The 10,860-nt window shown below is 43.6% G+C and overlaps 1 long non-coding RNA gene across 2 annotated transcripts in view; it reads left to right on the top strand.

The window, feature by feature from the left end:
- Positions 1 to 10,860, top strand: part of LOC147034424 (uncharacterized) — a 38,469-nt gene that overhangs the window by 234 nt on the left and 27,375 nt on the right. The window lies entirely within an intron of this gene.

Below are 10,860 nucleotides of genomic sequence, written 5' to 3'. Positions count from 1 at the left end.
AAAGTGTGAAGTAATTTTATAAAATGTGTCGCCGCGTATGACGTCGTTGACTGTAATTGAATACTTCCATTCTTCTACGTGGTGTAAAATAATTTGATTGTTTGGAGTCTGTAGAGTCCCTTTATAGAGAGAGTAGCGACATTGAGGGTGTGGAAAAATCTAGTCACGTGATTGCGTGGAGCCATTTTGAGTCCATCGCGGACAGGATCGGACTGATATCGGTCAGCGCTTTAACCTTCCCGCTGTACGCAGCGTTCTCATTCGTGTTTTACATCGATTTTACCACAAAATGACAGGTTATTGCGCCTTTGGGAAAAAGAAAGAATGGAGAAGGGATTCAAGATGCATAGATTCCCATCAGATGCTAAAAGACGGAAAATCTGGGAGAATAGTCAGTCGTGTTGGAGGGAAAGCAACTTCTTCGTCAGTTCTCTGCCAGGTCAGTGTGATGGTGGTCATGGTCCCATATGCGTATATTTGTGTGCCACAACTGAGAAATAGGGGGGGCATGCATTGAATGTATGTATTTGTCTCTGTTGATTTGAATGTGTGAGGACATTAACTTGTGTTTGTGTGTGACTTTCAATTTATAATTTGTGTGTGTGTGTGTGTGTGTGTGTGTGTGTGTGTGTGTGTGTGTGTGTGTGTGTGTGTGTGATTGTAAATATGTAGTGTGTGTGTGTGTGTGTGTGTGTGTGTGATTGTAAATATGTTGTGTGTGTGTGTGATTGTAAATATGTTGTGTGTGTGTGTGATTGTAAATATGTTGTGTGTGTGCGTGTGATTGTAAATATGTTGTGTGTGTGTGTGATTGTAAATATGTAGTGTGTGTGTGATTGTAAATATGTAGTGTCTGTGTGTGTGTGTGTGATTGTAAATGTGTAGTCTGTGTGTGTGTGTGTGTGATTGTAAATGTGTAGTCTGTGTGTGTGTGTGTGCGATTGTAAATATGTAGTGTGTGTGTGTGTGTGTGTGTGTGTGTGTGTGATTGTAAATATGTAGTCTGTGTGTGTGTGTGTGATTGTAAATATGTAGTGTGTGTGTGTGATTGTAAATATGTAGTGTGTGTGTGTGTGTGTGTGTGTGTGTGTGTGATTGTAAATATGTAGTCTGTGTGTGTGTGTGTGTGTGTGTGTGTGTGTGTGTGTGTGTGTGTGTGTGTGTGTGTGTGTGTGTGTGTGTGTGATTGTAAATATGTAGTGTGTGTGTGTGTGTGATTGTAAATATGTAGTGTGTGTGTGTGTGTAAATGTGTAGTGTGTGTGTGTGTGTGTGTGTGTGTGATTGTAAATATGTAGTGTGTGTGTGTGTGTGTGTGTGTGTGTGATTGTAAATATGTAGTGTGTGTGTGTGTGTGTGTGATTGTAAATATGTAGTGTGTGTGTGTGTGTGTGTGTGTGTGATTGTAAATATGTAGTGTGTGTGTGTGTGTGTGTGTGTGTGTGTGTGTGATTGTAAATATGTAGTCTGTGTGTGTGTGTGTGTGATTGTAAATATGCAGTCTGTGTGTGTGTGATTGTAAATATGTAGTCTGTGTGTGTGTGTGTGTGTGTGTGTGTGTGTGTGTGTGTGTGTGTGTGTGTGTGTGTGTGTGTGTGTGTGTGTGTGTGTGTGTGTGTGTGTGATTGTAAATATGTAGTGTGAGAGCGAGAGCGAGACCGGGTGGGGTGGGCTAATCTATTTTTGGTGGGATGAATATATGATCAGCAACATGCAGCAAAGTTGAGATTAATAATTTAAATATGAAAATTAAACAAACACAAATATATACCCACACACGATAAACAAGGTCAAACAACTGCAGAAATACAAAGATAACTCTTAACATTGTATTGTACATGTTCACGCATAAACAGGGAGGTAAGAGTTCGAGTCTCGCTCTCACCTCCCTGAAATTAAAATGAGGCTGAAATAAGCAGCACATGCACTTGTCTAGTTCATTCCTTCTTTGTCATGGTTCTAAATGTCTGTGACTGTTAAATCACAACCAGCTCTGTGAATTTCTTCTTTATCATCTGGCTCTTAGTTGTCATAAATATTCTATTTTGTCATCTTCACATAATTTGTTCATTATCAACATGGAAAAGACCATTCCCATCTCTCATACATGGGAACATAATGGAATACACGGTTCAATGCACTTGTGCCGTTCGGCGGCTCCGCACGCGCACCGCACTGAATGGACTCAAAATGGCGTCAATCGTTAGTTGTCGCTACTCTCTCTATAAAGGGACTCTTGGAGTCTGGAGGGGTAGGGTGGGAGGAGGGAGGGGAAAGGATGGAAGGAGTGAGCCGGCATTGCCTGGCAACACCGGGTACCTTTGCAAGTTTTAAATAAACAAAAAGTTCTCCACACCATCGCAAACTCTAACCCTAGCTTGTGTTGATCGTTATCGCACAGGCCGACCTGACCGGAAACTGTCATCGGCGGTGTTCGAAAGGAGGTTTTAAATAAAACTTGAAGGGACCTGCAGAACAGAGTTATACAGAACACCCTCCCTTTTATTTGGGTAGTGTATGGGCGACAAAGCACGCTGCCTCGCATGCTTCTGGAAGTTTATGTTTACTGCTAACAACCCAGCTTTAATTTTAGTCATTCTCTCACTTGTAGCCAAAAATACTGCTATGATTTTGTTTTATGTTCCAAGAGATCAAACATTGAAATAAAAGCAACCAAGTAGCAGAACAAAGTACACCGCCCCCACGCCAAATAAATAACAAATCCACTGGGGTGCCTTCGGCACCGGGCGATGCTGCCTTGCAGCACATGGAGATGGAATTGGGAGAGAGCAGTGTACAAGAATCGATGGATTAATTTGGTAATTAAAATAAATAAATAATAATCGTAAAATAATTAATTTCTCAATAGATTGCTGAATAGCACACCTTAACCACCACTGTTTCATCCAAATCTGGGACTTTCTGAAAATTAATTAATTGAAAAATTAATTATTCATTTATTTATCAATAAATCAAAAATCCCCTTTATAGCCAAATCACTTGGTCACTGTCACGTCCAAATATCAGCTTCCGAGTTCAAAAGGTGCCTGAAATATTGTGCAGATGAGAAATAAAATAAATAAGTAATTAATAAATCGATAATAATTAAGTAATTAATCAATTAATTGATTAATCAAAAAATAAAATAAACCAATGTCACCCGCAGGGTGACCTGTATCTTGCCAAAAGGTGACCACGTGTGACTTCTTTAAGGTCACACTGAGGTGAACAGAGCTGCTATCCACCAGGAGAGACTCCTTGAGGAATATCTGCCGACGAGAGATTCCGATGAGAATCGTTCTACAGAGTAACCATGAAAAATATGCGTTTGCCTCATAACGTCACCAAATGACGTCATAATGTCTCAAGCTTGACATATCTAGAAAGCACTCATCGAGGTGTTCAATTTGAGGTACTACACGATATGGTTCCTAAAACTTGAAAATTTGACCTTGGGGTCAAATATGTTTGACCTTAGGCGCTAACCATGAAGGTCAAGGCCAATCGCCACCAAAAATTAATCAGCTGAGCGCCAGACCATATACTAAATTCCCATAAAGTTTGGAGACGATTAGATTAAAATTACTCAAAAAATAAGGGTTTCGTCGACTCCCCTGATTTGCGACAAAGTGACCTTGACCTTTGACCTCGACCTTCAAAATTTTATGCCCTGAAAGGGACCTCTATAGGCCTCTGATATGCGAAGTTACAATAATTTCCAATGATAACTGTGCTCTGCAGAATTTTTTATTCGTGATTAGACAAACAAACAAAAAAAAACATACAAGCTGACTAACATATCTTGCAAAAACTTCGTTTTGGCAAGATAAAAACACCATTTTTGCAAAAGCATATCTTCACTTTTGTCCCCAAATTTCAGCTTCCGAGTTCAAAGGATGACTGAAATATTGCCCAGACAGACAAACAAGAAAGAAAGAAAAAAGAGCAATCAGATTGCAGACCCTCACCAGGACTTGTTTTGTGTGGCATTTGTGTACTCTAGTGTGTTATGTAATTAAAGAGACATAATTAGAACTGCCACTTTATAACTGCTGGCAGTGATGATCGGGTACCAAGACGTACCACTTTGATGCAACCTCACTTTGATTGGACACCTGACCCTGACCCATGATGTTTTTTTATTATTATTCAATGGAATTTAGAATGGGATTGAAATAAATTCAATTTGAATCAAACGAATGACCAAATAGGAACAGTCCTGCATTGGAGTCATCAGAAGCCCGAACAAGCAATGATGAAGTCATCACGAGAAACCTGGATAGGATTCACATTTCAGTTGCTACTCCTCTACCCTCAAACACATACAGGAACAGCCAAGTGAGCCTAATTTAAAAAGAACACAGATAAAAAAAATTCTGGCTGCCAGCCCATGTGTCTGATCAAGTTGAAATTTAAAATATGTATTCCCCATCACTACTATATCATAATTGTGAAATTTCACTTCAATTGATTATGCGGTTCCAGAGAAAACATTATTTAATATTTTTCTTCAATCCAATATGGCTGCCAAACCATATGACCAATGACATCATATGTGGGAACCTTTTGTTCCTTATGGATAGGCGTTCATATGTGTAAAGTTTCGCATGGATCTGTTCAGCCAATTTGATGAAGATTTTTGAAGGTTTAAAAAAAAATACAATGTGGCTACCAAATCATGTGACCAATTTTTTTCTGTGGACCATTTTATCCCTCAATGACCCTCAAAATTTTTTACACTGATCAGATGTAGCATTCTGCATATGCAATTATGATGTCATAATGAAGGCACCTGTGACGTCATAAATTACACTTATTCCCCATGAGTACGTGCCCTGTGCCAAGTTTCTATTTTTTCTTTGGTGCAGTTTCAGAGATGCAGAGGTCCAGTCTTTCCATTTTTCCAACATGGCTGCCACACCACGTGACCTATGATGTATGTCTTAGTTATCATTGAAATATTCTACATGAGTAGTCGCACCTATGGTGAAAATTTTGTCTCAATCCAACATGTGGTTGCGGAGAAAAACATGAAAGTTCTGTGTGGACAAACAAACAAACGAAAATCGATCGGAGCGACACTTGGCGAAATGGAACGGCATTTGGTGGAGCACATACCTCCACCAGGGTAAACAGTTTAAATTTTGTATCCCACTGATCGATCATATCTGAATCCAGACCTTAACCAAAATCGAATCAGCTTGTTCTGTCAACTAACCAACTCTTCCACCTCGTTTTGTCACAAATCGTCTACAACTTTTAGAGATATCATGTTCTTCATAGTTTCTGGACCCATCTCTCAATGGTGAAGAATCGTGTTAAAAAAATCTATGTATTTAGATCTTCACCAAAATTGAACCAATTCTTCCAGGTGGTACTCCCAACCTGTTCACCAAGCTTCATCTGAATCTGTCCACAACTTTTTGAGATATCGTGCAATATCGATTTTAGCCCCATCTCGAAGAATCAGTTAAAAATTAAATAACTCTCCGATCCAGATCTGGAATGGGATCTTCACCAAAATTGAACCAGTTCTTCCTGGTGGCACTCCCAACCTGTCCACCAATTTTCGTATGAATCCATCAATAACCTGAGATATTGCGCTACTTATTGTTTTTGGCCCTTTTTCTCGATGGTGAAGAATCGCTTTAAAAATTCTCGAATTCGGATTCAGATCTTCACCAAAATCGAATGAATTAGTCCATGCCACACACCCAACCTGTCCACCAAGCTGAATCTGAATCTGTCCACAACTTTATGAGATATCATGCAATATCGATTTTAGCCCCATCTCGAAGAATCAGTTAAAATTAAATAACTCTCCTATCCAGGTCTGGATGGGGATCTTCACCAAAATTGAATCAATTCTTCCTAGTGGCACTCCCAACCTGTCCACCAAGTTTCGTGTGAATCCATCCATAACATTTTGAGATATGCCTGGTGTTTGGCTTAATGGTTAGGGTGGTGGGCTTGGCATTATTGTCAGGTCAGGCCAGATCAGATCTGTGACTTGCTACACTTATCATGTAAACTTGTACTAACCTGTTCCATGGTTGGGTTGGCGGTGACTAAACCGTCTCCCCCACCAGGTTTCCTGGTGAGGAGGGTGTTTGGATATGGACACCCAGCAGGATTAAAAACATAACCCATCAAAGGGTGGAGGAGCTCCTTGTGAGTCAACGGCCAGCCATATGTAGTGCCCAACTCAGAGCTCCTTGTGAGCCAACGGCCAGCCATATCTAGTGCCCAACTGTGTCTGCGGACGACATCCTGCAGTAAGTTACTTCTTATTAGGAGGTTGGTGGCAGGATTTGCACTGCAGCCACCGTAAAACCCTTCATTCCGCAAAACATTCCAGAAGCATAAAAAAATCTGAAAATCCAATCCATGGGAGTACCTCCTGTTCAGCTTCCCTTCGCAGGGCAGCTCACCAGACGATGGGATTGGGGCAAAGCCTTCGGGGCCCCCAATCTTTGATGATAGGAGGGAAACCACGGGGTAATATTCTCGGGTCAGATTGCAGGAGAGTGTGTCTGGGTGGTGCTGAGGTGTCTTCCAACAGATGGTGGTCTGCTTGGTTTAACCTGAGGCAGTCCCTTTGGGTGGGTGCCTGGAATATCCTATCCCAAAGAGAGGACGATCACCCGTCTCTTATCATCTGACCTCAAGCGTTTGGACATTGGTATTGCAGCACTCTCTGAGGTTCGGAGACCGGATTGCGGCGAGATCATGGCGTGTGGTGACACCTACTATTGGTCTGATCACTCTGACGGTAACCATGCCCAAGGAGTTGCTGTAGCTGTGTCCAACAAGCTGCCTCCAATGATAATTGAGGTATCACCGGTCAACAAGCGTATGATGAGACTAAGGATTCGTCACTCTTTGGGTGTCATTTCCCTGGTCTCTGTTTATGCTCCGACTGAGGCGAGTGATCTCACCGTGAAGGACGCATTCTCTGCCATGCTCGATTCTGTGGTTGATCAGTGCCCCAGGCGAGATACACTTCTAGTCTTGGGGGATTACAATACATCGACTGGAACTGATAGGGATGGTTATGAGACATGTGTTGGTCCCCATGGGTCACGAACTATGAACCAGAATAGCACTAAGTTCCTTGACTTTGCAAGAAGTCATGGACTTCGAGTGGCTGGTTCGTGGTTTCAGCACCTACAAGCTCATCGCTGGACTTGGTATCCCAACACGGGCGGTGTGGCAAAGGAGAATGACCATGTGCTCGTTGATGGTTGCTGGAGGAAGATCCAGAACTGCAGGATCCACCGGAGTGCTCACTTTCCTCAATAGTGACCACCGGTTAGTTGTAGCAACTCTTAAGTTGTACCTTAAATCCAGATGAATGGTGCCATCCCAGCTTAGGCTGGATGTTGGCAAGCTTAAGGATTAGAGGGTAGCTGAGGAGTTTGTGAACAGGCTGAGTAGAGATTTGGGGGGTCTGGGTGCTTTGGGAGATCCTGAAGAGTTATGGAGTGAATTCAAGACCACCGTCCTTGATGTTGCCAGTGGATGTCTTGGAACTCACCATAGGGCAAAGAAGAATTTTATCTCTCAAGGGACACTGGATACCATTGACCAGTCACAGGGCCAGGCTGAATGGCAGAGCTGAGCTGTTCAGGGAGCTGAGGCGTAAAACTGTACGTGTGCTAAGGGTGGACAAGGAGGCCTATGTGCGAGGAATCTGTGAGGGGTAGAACGGTAGAGCATCACCTGTGGTCAAGTGATTCTCGTCCTGCTTACAGGGGAATTAGCGCATCGCATTCGTCCAAGTCCGTCCCTCGGTGTACTGCAGTGAGAGCAGAGGGTGGTGGGCTCTTGACAGAGGAGTCCGAAGTGAAGGCCCGCTGGGCCAGTTACTCTGAATGCTTGTACCAGGCTGATGCACCAGCTGTCAAGTTGGATGTCAGGGGTGTTGCAATCCATATTGCTGACCCTCCAATCAACTGTGATCCACATTCGTTTGTGGAAATACAGGCTGCTGTGAACTGGTTGATATGGGGGTAAAGCTCCTGGGATCTGTGGCATCCATGCTGAACTTCTCAAGGCTGGTAGAAATGCTGCACTCATGTCGTCGCATGCAGTTCTGTGCTCTGCCTGGAACACAGGCATCAAACACACTGCAAGAGGGGCCTTGTTGTCCCTCTGTGGAAAGGGAAGAGTGATCGCATTGACTGCAACAACGAGCGAGGGGTGGCGCTGCTCTCAGTGTCGGGCAAGGTCTTTGCTCGTATAATTCTTGACAGGGTTCGCCACCATCTGCTTTAGCACCAGCTTCCAGAGCAGTGAAGATTTCCACCAAAGAGGTCAACGATTGACCGTATCCTTGCTCTTCAGGTCCTCACTGAACGCAGACGAGAGTTTCGGCAGGGGCTGCTTGCAGCCAATGTTGATCTCTGTAAAGCGTTTGATTCAGTGAATCGGGATGCCCTCTGGAGGATTCTTGGTCTTCGTGGGGTGCCACCAAAACTGATTGATCCGCCGATGTCTGAACTATACTCTGGTACTGAGAGTGCTGTGAGATGTGGTGGTACCATCTTTGACTTGTTTCCAGTTATTACTGGAGTTTGTCAGGGGTGTGTACTGGCCCCCACTCTATTCAGCACTTGTATGGACTGGATTCTGGGGAGGATGACAGAGAGATTAAGCTGCAGTGCATCGTTTGGGAATGTCAAGATCTCTGACCTTGATTTCGCAGATGATGCAGTGATCTTTGCGGAGACTTTACATATCCTTTGAGGGGCCCTCGACGTGCTGAATGAGGAGTCAGAGCCGCTGGGATTACGGGTTTCCTGGGTAAAAACTAAGATCCAGGCTTTCAATGAATTCTTGGATGCTGCTGTACTGTCTGTGCCTGTTTGTGGTGAGGATGTTGAGGTCATTGAGAGATTTACTTACCTTGGCAGTGATATTCATGTATCTGCTGGTTGTGAGCCAGAGCTCAACAGATGTCTGGGTCAGGCCTGGGGAGTCATGGATTCACTGGATCATGGGGTGTGGTGCTGCGGATACCTGTGCGGGAGGACGAAAGTCCGAGTCTTCAGGTCCTTGGTGCTTCCAGTCTTTCTCTATGGATGTAAGACTTGGACTCTGACTGGGGATCTGAGATGGAGACTTAATTCCTTTGGTACCAGGTCTCTTAGGAGAATCCTTGGCTATCGCTGGTCAGACTTTGGGTCCAACGAGCAGTTGCTGAGAGACATTCAAATGAGATTTCTTACCTGCATAGTCCATGAGCGTCAGCTGCGGCTGTATGGACATGTGGCTCGTTTTCCTGACGCTGATCCTGCTCACCAGATTCTCTCAGCGAGGGAGTGGGTCGACTACGTGCCTCGTGGTTGCAGCAAGTTGATCAGCATCTCAAGGAGGTGGGGATTGGCCAGGTGTCTGCCTGGGGAATGGCCAGTCAGAGGCTCCTGGAGTGCCGGCGGAAAGTGGACGCAGCGATGCGCTGCTCTGTCGCATGCTCCCATACCTTACCTGACATCGGGATCCTATGATCCTGAGTTGAAACCCCACTCTGTTGTTGAATTAATACCAGGTGGGGTTGACTCTACCTGTCATCCTTTCGAGGTCGACAAAACGAGTGCCAGCATGCTGGTATCCTGTGTCGGAGTAGCGACCCATCCAGGATTGTGTCCAATTGCCAAGGAGTCTGCTTCGGCAGCACCAAAGCTCTGCACAGAGTATGGTCCAAATGGATGGATGGATGGATTTTGAGATATTGTGCTGCATATCATTTTTGGCCCTATCTCTCAATGATGAAGAATCACTTAAATTCTCAGATCTGGATCCAGATTCGGATCTTCAACAAAGCAAAGCGTTGCTGGCCTTATCCGGTCACATACACAAACAAAAAACTTCAGAGCAGTTGCTTGAAAACTGTGGCCAAAAATCGTGTGACAAACAAACAGACAAACAAGCCGGTAGGCGACGAGGGATTCGCTAGGATCTAAGCGCTGGATACGATGCTTTTCATTCTGACCGATCCACCGATCCGCCAATGAAGATTCATTGCCAAGATGTATTGGTTCACATACAATTGTTCCTCTACCTGGCAAGATTTTTCCTATTGCGTATTTTGCCAACTGGCACTCCTCATAAAAAATGATGGTAAATAGACACCCTATTTTTGAAGGACTACCATTTGAAAAATAATCGGTTTGCTGGTTTGTGCTGTGGAGCCTCACGTTGCGCACACACACACACACACACACACACACACACACACACACACACACACACACACACACACACACACACACACACACACACACACACACACACACACACACACACACACACACACACGGAAAACCCAATAAACTTCTCTCATTGCTCTTGTTTGACCACACCTCCTGAGCCACACAATATTTTTCATAAGCCACGCCCACTTTCCTACGCCACTCCCACTTTAAATAATAAATAATTGGAGGTGCTGTGTGGATCGCGGAATCGTTTTCGGTAAATAAATAAATAATTGGAGTTGGTGTGAGGGTCGTGGTATCGTTTTCGGTAATTAAATAAATAAGTAATTGAAGGTGGTGTATGGATCGTGGAATCGTTTTTGGTAAATAAATTAATAAATGGAGGTGGTGTGTGGATCGTGGAATATTTTACGGAAAATAAATAAATAATTGGAGGTGGAGTGTGGGTCATAGAATCCATTTTCGGTAAATAAATAAATAATTGGAGGTGGTGTGTGGGTGCGGAATAGTTTTCGGTAAATAAATAAATAATTGAAGGTGTGTGGATCGTGGAATTGTTTTCGGTAAATAAATAAATAATTGAACGTGGAGTGTGGGTCGTGGAATCATTTTCGGTAAATAAATAAACGTATTATTAGAAATCC

Source organism: Eptatretus burgeri, chromosome 1 (assembly GCF_056783735.1).
Source record: "Eptatretus burgeri isolate ZD-2024b chromosome 1, Ebu_testis_v1, whole genome shotgun sequence".
Classification (NCBI taxonomy): domain Eukaryota; kingdom Metazoa; phylum Chordata; class Myxini; order Myxiniformes; family Myxinidae; genus Eptatretus; species Eptatretus burgeri.
This window is presented reverse-complemented; position numbering and strand designations above follow the sequence as displayed.